Source organism: Gigantopelta aegis, chromosome 13 (genome assembly GCF_016097555.1).
Source record: "Gigantopelta aegis isolate Gae_Host chromosome 13, Gae_host_genome, whole genome shotgun sequence".
Taxonomy (NCBI): Eukaryota; Metazoa; Mollusca; class Gastropoda; order Neomphalida; family Peltospiridae; genus Gigantopelta; species Gigantopelta aegis.
In genome coordinates this window covers 82,521-93,242 of record NC_054711.1, presented here as the reverse complement: position 1 = coordinate 93,242, position 10,722 = coordinate 82,521, and the positions used below count along the sequence as shown (strand labels likewise).

The 10,722-nt window shown below is 36.8% G+C and overlaps 1 long non-coding RNA gene across 1 annotated transcript; it reads right to left on the bottom strand.

Moving 5' to 3' along the window:
* Positions 1-209: 209 nt before the first annotated feature.
* LOC121387890 lies at positions 210-10,244 on the bottom strand. Its single transcript, XR_005959898.1, has 2 exons — positions 10,168-10,244; positions 210-776 (listed from the first exon to the last, which is right to left on the bottom strand). It is a non-coding gene; the product is annotated as an uncharacterized LOC121387890 (long non-coding RNA).
* Between the last annotated feature and the right edge of the window lie 478 nt (positions 10,245-10,722).

The following is a 10,722-nucleotide window of genomic DNA, read 5'->3' as shown; positions in this document are numbered from 1 at the left end:
ATTATGCCTCTTCCTCCAATGCAAGCTTGTGTGCAGCCTCAAACACATTGCATAATATCTCCCTCCAGCACTCTTCAGCAGTGCGTTCCCTTATATCAGTGCTCACCACAAAGTAATCACTATGAAAACGAGCACTTCCCCAGTGTGGAGAGGGAAACATCAGATGTTCTTGGCATGGCTATGTACGAGTTAAACAACTGAGACAGGAATTAATATGTTTCTTTATTATGGCAACCTTAATGTATAGAGCACTGTAACGTTTGCATTCGGTATTTTAGATACAATAGGGCCAGGATGGCAAATGCTCACTATTCATGATTTTCAGGAAATAGTTCATACTACAGTCATTGTATAACTTTGATATTTGTATTACATGTTTTTGCAAATAAACAGAACTTAACAAAATATATACATGTGTATGTTTATGTTATTACCTCAAACAAATTGTAAGTCGTTCCGTTGGACTGATGGTTTCTCTTGTTAGGTTTATTTTGACAAAGTGTGGCTCTAAATGCAACAAAACTTGCTGACATTGTTCCCTGCTTAAACGAAAGTATTGTTGGAATACTTTTGAATCCAACTCAAGTTCTTTAACCAGATGATGGTACGTTCCAAATATTTTTCTCTGTTTCAATATTGCATGGACCCAGCACTTATGTTTCCTTCGTTTGGTTTTCTTTCGGTAGTAATGCGCAATTCCAGCTATGAGCAACACATCTTCTTCCACCTCTCTTCTTAAACGCGCTAGTTTTGACCAGCAGGGAGGCATGACTTCACTACAAAAGATAAAGTCTACTATAGATAATGTTCCGTAAAAATAACATTCAACAAAAAATATAAACGCAATTACAGAAACTTATATATGTACGTGTATATGCAGCATAATTATGATAAGCCAATTTGTTAAATGTCAGCGGATCCAAGTCGATGGTGTTGGGGTGGGTGCCCTTTTCTAAAGAATATAAACAGTTTATTCCTTCAGTGGGGGAGATGGAATATTGATATTATTTGGAGGTAGATTACGGTATGATTTGAGTAAACATCGAAATATTAAAAGTTATTAAAAGTTGCACCCACACACTAGAAGCCAGACATCCGTCATATAATATTTTCATACAGTAACAATAACTTTGTGATAATAACTACACTTAAACCATATTTTGCAAGCCATATTCATAAAATACACACCTATTCTTTTCTCCAGTCTTGCTCCAAAAGGACAAAGTAGTTTCACGCAGATTAATATATACGGATACATGGAAACGGGCAAAACGCATTGCGCATCACGCATAACGCACTACGCATAGCGCACTACGGACACATGGAATCCTAGCTTAATGATGTTCATGTGTTATATCGTGCTTATCTGCTGCAATAAATAAATCTGAATTGATGTTTTCTACCATTCCTGACTCGTTCCTTTTGACCGGCCTCGGTGGCGCAGTGGTTAAACCATCGGTCTCCAGACTGGTAGGTACTGGGTTCGGATCCCAGTCAAGGCATGGGATTATTAATCCAGATACAGACTCCATGCCCTGAGTGAGTGCTCCTCACGGCTCAGTGGGTAGGTGTAAACCACTGGCAGCGACCAGTGTTCCATAACAAGTTCAACAAAGGTCATGGTTTGTGCTATCTTACTTGTGGGAAGCGCAAATAAAAGATCCCTTGCTGCCTATCGTAAAAGAGTAGCCTATGTGGTGACAGCGGGTTTCCTCTAAAATAAAAAAAACAGTGTCAGAATGACCATATGTTTGACGTTCAATAGCCGGTGATAAGATAAAAAAAATCAATGTGCTCTAGTGGCGTACTTAAATAAAACAAACTTTACTTTATGTTCCTTTTGTTAGCCGGGAGGCTTACAATATATGTATACTCTGTCAGTATCTTCTATTACATGTTATAACCCAGTAGAGATGTCACTATGTTTGATTCTCATGCTATAATATTTATACTCTGTTGGTATCTTCTATTACATGTTATAACCTAGCAGGGATGTCACTATGTTTGTCTTCCCCATGCAATAATCTTTAAACTCTGTCGGTATTTTCTATTACATGTTATAACCTAGTAGGGATGTCACTATGTTCGTCTTCCCCATGCAATACTCTTTAAACTCTGTCGGTATCTTCTAATACATGTTATAACCTAGTAGGGATGTCACTATGTTTGTCTTCTCCATGCAATAATCTTTATACTCTGTCGGTATCTTCTATTACATGTTATAACTAGTAGGGATGTCACCATGTTTGTCTTTCCCATGCAAACATTTTTATACTCTGTCGGGATCTTCTATTACATGTTATAACCTAGCAGGGATGTCACCATGTTCGTCTTCCCCGTGCAGTAATCATTAAACTCTGTCGGTATCTTCTATTACATGTTATAAACTAGTAGGGATGTCACCATGTTTGTCTTCCCCATGCAATAATCTTTATACTCTGTCGGTATCTTCTATTACATGTTATAAACTAGTAGGGATGTCACCATGTTTGTCTTTCCCATGCAATAATTTTTATACTCTGTCGATATCTTCTATTACATGTTATAAACTAGTAGGGATGTCACCATGTTTGTCTTTCCCATGCAATAATTTTTATACTCTGTCGGTATCTTCTATTACATGTTATAACCTAGTAGGGATGTCACTATGTTTGTCTTCCCCATGCAATAATCTTTAAACTCTGTCGGTATTTTCTATTACATGTTATAACCTAGTAGGGATGTCACCATGTTTCTCTTCCCCATGCAATAATCTTTATACTCTGTCGGAATCTTCTATTACATGTTATAACCTAGTAGGGATGTCACTATGTTTGTCTTCCACATGCAATAATTTTTAAACTTTGTCGGTATCTTCTATTACATGTTATAAACTAGTAGGGGTGTCACTATGTTCGTCTTCCCCATGCAATAATCTTTAAACTCTGTCGGTATCTTCTATTACATGTTATAAACTAGTAGGGATGTCACCATGTTTGTCTTTCCCATGCAATAATTTTTATACTCTGTCGGTATCTTCTATTACATGTTATAAACTAGTAGGGATGTCACTATGTTTGTCTTCCTCATGCAATAATCTTTAAACTCTGTCGGAATGTTCTATTACATGTTATAAACTAGTAGGGATGTCACTATGTTCGTCTTCCCCATGCAATAATCTTTAAACTCTGTCGGTATCTTCTATTACATGTTATAACCTAGTAGGGATGTCACCATGTTTGTCTTCCCCGTGCACAATAATCTTTAAACTCTGTCGGTATCTTCTATTACATGTTATAACCTAGTAGGGATGTCACTATGTTCGTCTTCCCCGTGCAATAATCTTTAAACTCTGTCGGTATCTTCTATTACATGTTATAACCTAGTAGGGATGTCACCATGTTCGTCTTCCCCGTGCAGTAATCTTTAAACTCTGTCGGTATCTTCTATTACATGTTATAAACTAGTAGGGATGTCACCATGTTCGTCTTCCCCATGCAATAATCTTTAAACTCTGTCGGTATCTTCTATTACATGTTATAAACTAGTAGGGATGTCACCATGTTTGTCTTTCCCATGCAATAATCTTTATACTCTGTCGGTATCTTCTATTACATGTTATAACCTAGTAGGGATGTCACCATGTTTGATTCTCATGCTATAATCTTTAAACTCTGTCGGTATCTTCTATTACATGTTATAACCTAGTAGGGATGTCACCATATTTGTCTTTCCCATGCTATAATCTTTAAACTCTGTCGGTATCTTCTATTACATGTTATAAACTAGTAGGGATGTCACCATGTTTGTCTTTCCCATGCAATAATCTTTATACTCTGTCGGTATCTTCTATTACATGTTATAAACTAGTAGGGATGTCACCATGTTTGTCTTTCCCATGCAATAATTTTTATACTCTGTCGGTATCTTCTATTACATGTTATAAACTAGTAGGGATGTCACCATGTTTGTCTTTCCCATGCAATAATTTTTATACTCTGTCGGTATCTTCTATTACATGCTATAACCTAGTAGGGATGTCACCATGTTTGTCTTTCCCATGCAATAATCTTTAAACTCTGTCGGTATCTTCTATTACATGTTATAACCTAGTAGGGATGTCACTGTTTGTCTTTCCCATGCAATAATCTTTATACTCTGTCGGTATCTTCTGTTACATGTTATAACCTAGTAGGGATGTCACTATGTTTGTCTTCCCCATGCAATAATCTTTAAACTCTGTCGGTATTTTCTATTACATGTTATAACCTAGTAGGGATGTCACCATGTTTCTCTTCCCCATGCAATAATCTTTATACTCTGTCGGAATCTTCTATTACACTGGAAAATGGTAACATATACCATTATAATGTTACTATGTAACCATAAACCCTAACGTCGTTATAAACGTAAAATCGGAAAATAAGCAATACAAAGCGACGTTGTTTTCACAACTTAATATATTTAGTTAGCCTATCAGGACAATGCAACGATACCCCATTCATTTCCAACTTCTGTTATGCATAAATAGTGAAACAATGTTACATAAAATAAATAAAGGCAGTGCACATGGGCAATTGAATGAGCACGTGACGAAAGCTAGTGGCAGGGACTAGTCCATTGTAATACAATAGGGTAAAACAGTCTATTTAATGATAGTGAAAATATTTTGAAGAAAAATAAAGTTGGTGGTGGGGGGAGTGGGTGACAGGTCTTTTTGGGGTGGTGGTGGTGGGGTTTGTTTTGTTTTTTTGGTGGGTGAGTTCTTGATTTAAGCTGAGTAACAAAAAATACATATGAAAAAAATATATAAAAGGCTGAAAAAAAAAAAAAAAAAATGATAATAATACAAATGTGATTAATGATAGTGAAAATGTTTCGAAAAAAAACAAGTTGTTGGGGGGTGGGTCAGTGACGTGTCTTCTTTTTTGAGGGTGGTGGTTTGGTGGGGGAGGTGTTGATAATAATAATAATAATAATAATAATAATAATGCAAATGTGATTATTGCATGCCACTGTATATATAGATAGAAAAAACGTGCGTGTTCGTCTGGGTTATATGTTTGTTTTTGTTCTTGTTGTTTTTTGGGCGGGGGGAGGTGGGGAGCGTGTGTGTGTGTTTGCCGATGGGGAGGGGTATTTTGTATTTTATTTTGGGGTGGGGTTGGTGTTGGTGTTGTTACTGGGGTGGTTTGGGGGGGGGGGGGGTGGATTGGGCTATTTGTTTTTGTTTTATTTATGGTTATTTATTTTGATTTGCCTGCCAGTTATGCTTACTATCATGTGTACAACAATGTCTTCATTCTAAAATGTTGGACATCTAGGCCCTACCTTTCTTGAAAAATCGACACACGCAAGACCAACATTATAAACATGTTTATACAAATACTATTATCCTGTTCATTTTATTTAGACCCAAAGTTTTTTGCAAATTTTACGTTTATTTCCTATTCGATATTTGTTTTCTTTGCATTTACATGAAAACAAACCCAAACCCCGACAGGTTTTATATACAAATCATCATATAAAATGCACGAAGTTGACTTAATTCCACTTTTTAAAAATATCTGTGTCTTTTGAATACACGTTATTTCTCCTATAAATAACTAAGGTCATTTGCATATCAAAAGCATCATTCTATAGTGCGTTTCAAACTAATGTTCGGTTCTATCGTCCTATCCGCACAAATCGTAGTATGACCTATATTTAAGAAAATATCTGTAAACATGAAGCAGGCGCGGATTCAGGTGGGGAGTTCAAGTGACAAAACCTCAGTTTGAAAAAAAAATATGTATCAAATATTATAATTATATTGTGGAATACACAAGCGCGCGCGCTGAAGGAAGAGAGAGAGAGAGAGAGAGAGAGAGAGAGAGAGAGAGAGAGAGAGAGAGAGAGAGAGAGAGAGAGAGAGAGAGAGAGAGAGAGAGACGTCATTTATGTAACGACGCACTCAACATATTTTAATCTATGGTTATATGGTTATAGGGAGAGAGAGAGAAGAATATGGTATGCATGCGATTGGTGGAGGTGTGACCCTCTGCACAACCCCAACCCCACTTAAGGCTTCTTTTGTATATGGAGCGGGACGTAGCTCAGAGGTAAAGCGTTCGCTCATGGTAGGTCGACTGATCGATCCCACATGGTGGACCCATTGGGTTGTGTCTAGTTCCAGCCTGTGCACCACAACTGATGTATAAAGGCTGTGGTATGTGCTATCCTGTCTATGGGATGGTGCATATAAAACGTCCCTTATTGCTTATCAAAATTGTTTATCGGAAACAGTGGCCCATGTGGCGGTAGCGAATTTCTTTCTCACTGTCATAATGCTACTTAACCGTTTTGTCTGACGCCACATAAACGTATATCAAATGCGTTGAGTGTGTCGTTAAAAAAAAAATGCTCTCGTATGTATGTGTAGTCTATATGCATTTCTAGTCGATTAGTTTATAGGTTGTTAGATTGTTTGATAGTGAATGATATGGAAATAAATTGTTTTTGGTGTTAAAGAGTTCATGCATACATTAAAGTAATACTCCTGATGGGTATGGAGAAATGACTTAATCAGTCGACGAACTCATTTCTTCATCACTATCTTCGTTAAGGGGGACTATCACAGCGGGTATTTTATGTCTTATAAAACTATTTTGTTTTCTAAAATCTTCTTCGATCTTTATTACATGTTTAACTGCGTCAGAGAAGTGTGTAGGTGTGACATAGTTCAATGCATGTGCAAGTTCTCTCCGCACCGTGGTCATTTTACCATCATTATGACGAGCTATGTGCCCTTTGACTTGACTCCAGATCAGTTCTATCGGATTGTGTTCAGAATGTCTTGGCGGCAGTCTTAGACACAAGTGCCCATAGCGTTCAGCAATATCATCAGTTACTTTTCACAAGTTCATAAAGAACTGGCTTTGTCATGTTACTCTCAAAAGGTATATTTTTGTTTCGTAGCCACGACTGAATTTCTTCCTTTTTAGCGTTTAGTGCAGGACATCGTGTAATCTCAGTTAATTTGTTGTGTTAGCTTGCGTTATCCATGACGATAACAGAAGGTTCTGGTAGAGAAGGCATAAGTTGTTCTTCAAACCATTTGATGAAATTTTCATGATTCATCTCACCATGATAGTCTCCGTCTGGTTTTTTAGCCTCAAAGATCAATTCACAGCCATCTATCAATCCATATTTATCACAGCCAGCATGACAAATAATAAGTATTTTTCCCTTCCCAGTCACCGAACAGAGTTTAGGAACTCGATCAGCAGCGTCTGATTTCGGCAGGTGATTGGCGGTACTTGTGCCCAGGTGGATATCTGTCCAGTGGTGGGATGTTGTGTGGTTGACATTCACCCAGGTCTCATCTTGATACACTATTAAATACCCCTGTTCTTGTAAACTGGATATTTCATGGAGATAGGACAGTGTCCTGTCTGATATATTGGCGTCCTCAAAAATCACTTTTCCGGTTGTAGACATATGTTGGTATTTAAAATCGAGGTCATGGAGTGTTCTTCGTAAAGTTGATATGGATATGTTGATTCCACATTCCTCCCTTAAAGCCACGTTAATCTTATGTAATGTAGGTAATTTGCCCTCTCTATAAAATCTGTATACTCGTCGTCTAATAACATCTTTATCAAATAAATCGATGAGTTTTCGGTCGCGTTTTTTAACAGTGATTTCTGTGCTTGGATTCGTAGAGCTTAGATTTTTCACAGTTCTTTTTATTGTTGAAACCGAAACTTTAAGTGCAGCGGCAACTCGATCGACAATTCGATAAGAAGCATACCTAGGTCTAGCGCGCTGATATTCACCTTCAAAATAATCGAAAACGTTCTTAATACACGATTTTACATCAACTGAAGTGTTTTTCGATTTACCCATATTTTTCCTCAAATAACAAAAACAAGAATGTCGACTAATGCATTTTCAATGAATTTATATACCCTACCTAACTTGTATTTTACGTGGTTTACACATTGCTACAATAGCACGTGCAGTCATAGATCGAAATAATGATGTTATTGACCAAGCAATGCTATCGTATTTTGAACATTCAGGGCTGTGTCTGCGGGATGAAAAAGTGGTTGAACCCATACGAGTCCGAACAATAGCCCTTTGGTTTTTCGCATTACAAATGTAACACCCAACCCCCAAAACCCCAGCCCCTAGCACCACCCTAAATACTATATATATATATATATATATATATATATATATATATATATATATATATATATATACGTATGAGTTCCCAATTTAGAGGCAAATTAAATAACATTTTAATTATTTTTTGATGTTGGTGGCCTTTGACATTTTATCCCCCCCCCCCCCCCCCCCCCGTCTTCTGGGTCCGGCCCTGCATTAAATTTATTTATAAATTTGGAAAGCACATTCCTGCGGTGTGTGAGGTGATTTGTGTTTATTACTGTGCTACACCTCAGTTGTGTTAGGTTAGGTATGGTATGCTAATATATAATTGATATAATAAAATAAAAATACATAATACATTAGCTAAATTTATTAAATATAATGCACCTATAAGAAAGGGTTACATGTTCTGTTTGTTTACATCTATGTTTAACGGAAAGATTAGACAATGCTGTTACACACTGCAAAACAATAATAACCTTGATTTAGTGAAACAAGCTATAATGGCCTTCACGTAGCCTCAGATCCCAATGTTTTGATATGCAAATGACCTTAGTTATTTATAGGAGAAATAACGTGCATTCAAAAGACACAGAGATTTTTAAAAAGTGGAATTAAGTAAACTTCGTGCATTTTATATGATGATTTGTATATAAAACCTGTCGGGGTTTGGGTTTGTTTTCATGTAAATGCAAAAAAAACAAATATCGAATAGGAAATAAACGTAACATTTGCAAAAAACTTTGGGTCTAAATAAGTGAACAGGATAATAGGTCGATGTTTTAGGATAAATTATTTTTGCTGTTATTACAGCAAAATTTGCAATTTAGCATGTTTATAATACAATTTAATGTACATATAAAATTAATTTGAAGCATTGAAACAAAATATTTTGTAAAACAGGCGCCTGTGCAGGAAATTGTGTAGAGGTCAAGACTATGGCTAGCAAAGGTTTTTGTGTGTGTTGGGGTGGGGATGGGGGTGGGGTCATGTTTCCCTGGAAAATACATTAAAAAAGAACATGCAATGTATAGCATGTGGGGAAGGGTACTGTGTGCTGATCGGAATATTACCTAAAATATATTTTTAAAAATTATTTAACTATTAAAATTGTGTTACTGTCAAACACAATTCTTTATAAAAACTGTAGGAGTGTTTCTATGAAGTTACGCTAATTAATGTGAGGCGAGATTGCAGCTTTAAAAACAGGAAGACAATTTCCATGCAAGAAACAACCAAAACAATGTAATTGTGGGCGAGAGCTCGTTAGCCATAATGCATTTGGGCTAGATTCACCTCCGATATTTGACACATGGTCAGTTATAACAAAACGCAATTTCAGCAACTTAGGCCCTAATATTTATTTTTAAAAACTAAAACACATGTAACACACTAGGCAGTGCCACCTTGAAGCGATGCATTATGGGATTGATAAAATGGCTGCCGCCATGACTGCTGAGACAACCCCAGTTAGGACGCCTTGCGCTCAAATGCGCTAGGGTGAAATGACTTGAAACTTCAAAGAAAACATAGAAATAGGTTCAATTTAACAACTGAATATGTGAACTCGATGTGCCGAAGTATAGAAATATATTCAAAATCCATTTGAAGTTCAGTGTTTTTCAAATATCACATTTCGTTATCAGTGACAAAATCGACCTTTCTCTATAATGAGCCACGTCTTAAATCCCACAAAACACTTCTAAAAGAAGCCATTGACGTCAGACGCCGCGTTAAGACAAAATTATCATGTGGGGGGTGAAGTTCCCCCATCGCCCCATCATGGAATGCCATAACGGGAGCGCAGTTTTATAAGAACCCCGTTCCCAGAAAAACACAAGAAAGAACACCGGTATTTCGGACTATGAAAACATTTTGAACCCTGCACCAAATGGAAAATTGTTACAGAATTGTCAGTCGAAAATACGACACAGTCTAACGAATCACCACAACTCGCTCCCTGTGCATACCGGCCCTGACTTTTTATATGGATATTCTGCATCGTGTTTACCCTTGAAGCGTAACTTAGGCTACTTTTCCACTTGGAGGGCGATCGTCAGATACCCCCGTTACCTCCCACCTCCACTCTCCCGGGTTACGTCCCAGCTACGAAGTGCCGCGTGTGTGTAACTATGGTCGACGAGAGTCACTTTTCGCACCCTTGTTTTGATTACACAGTAAATAAAACATATCCAACTGTAAAAAAATGTATATGACAAACGGTACTTTTTATTTCTTTCATCTTTTGAAACTTAAAATTAATATATTTTCCAGAATTATGAAAACAAAAATAAAGAATACCAACCTGTAAACAGCGTTGTCCACTTGTTATAGAAATTTGACAGGGGTCAAGGTTAGTAAACCAGTTTCTGTTTTAATGTGGCGAAGCATTGTAACAATCATTTTAAATTTGAATGACGTCACTGGAATCTCCTTACAATAACCATACATTGGGTACATGACGTTTCCGTTTTAAGAAGCTGGAAAAATTCCAATGCAAAATTGCTATTGACATTGTTATTTCTTTTTTGAAAATATTGTGATTAGAAAATTCTACTATTTACGAAATATGGATTTCCAGTGAAATTA